Raw genomic sequence first — 929 nt, 5'->3', positions numbered from 1 at the left:
TACTCTTTGTTTGTCATGTTTATTCATGAAGAAGTGCTTCTTTTTTTTTATACTTTTTTTTTTCCAAGTCAGATCCTTCCATTGGCCAATTGAATAAAGAGAATCGATCTTTTGTTTTCCACAAGGTTTCTTGTTTTCTTCTCATCTTGTCTTGGTGTAATATGGGGTCAACTTATGGTTCCCAAAAACCTCATCTCCATAAGACCATTTTTATCTTATTCATCTTCTTTATAATGTGTTTTCTGACTCACTGGGATCAGGGTTTCCATCAATAGAGCTGCTCAATTCGTGTGTGTGTCAATAGAATCTTTTAGACATTTTTTTCATAAAGACTAGCTTTTTAGGATGAGTTCTATCTGAGTCCCTGTTAGAAAAACATTGTAACAGAATAGCGGTTTGCAGAAAAAAAACAAAGAGAAAGAGAAAGCACACACAAAGACAGAGATTTTACGTGGTCCACTATTTTTGTGAAGAAAATACAAAACCTCTCTCACAACCCTCTCATTTCTCAAAGAGATAACCACTATACAAAGATACAAAATAGGGAAATCCTAACCCATGAAAGTACAAAACTGCCCCCCAAAAACCCATCCGATCTGGTTTGAGTTTTGAACCAACATAGGTCGAAATACATATCAAATCAAAGATTTCGACTCACTCTTCAGGGATATATCAAGCCTACGGCACTGAGGTATGCACTTTTTTACCCTTCTAACGCGTTTCAAAGTCTAAATAGCTCACCAAAGATTCAACAATACTTTCTAAATTAGAACTGAGAAGATCATGCTTCACCAATTAGAGTCCCAACACTATCCATCCTTTTTTTTTTTTTTTTTTTTTTTTGTGGTAAGGCACTATCTTTCCATTTTAAACATGCAACTTGTTGATACCACTGACCCTTTTTGCATCACTGGGAGAATAAAAACCCA

This window comes from Telopea speciosissima, chromosome 1, assembly GCF_018873765.1.
Source record: "Telopea speciosissima isolate NSW1024214 ecotype Mountain lineage chromosome 1, Tspe_v1, whole genome shotgun sequence".
Classification (NCBI taxonomy): domain Eukaryota; kingdom Viridiplantae; phylum Streptophyta; class Magnoliopsida; order Proteales; family Proteaceae; genus Telopea; species Telopea speciosissima.
This window is presented reverse-complemented; position numbering follows the sequence as displayed.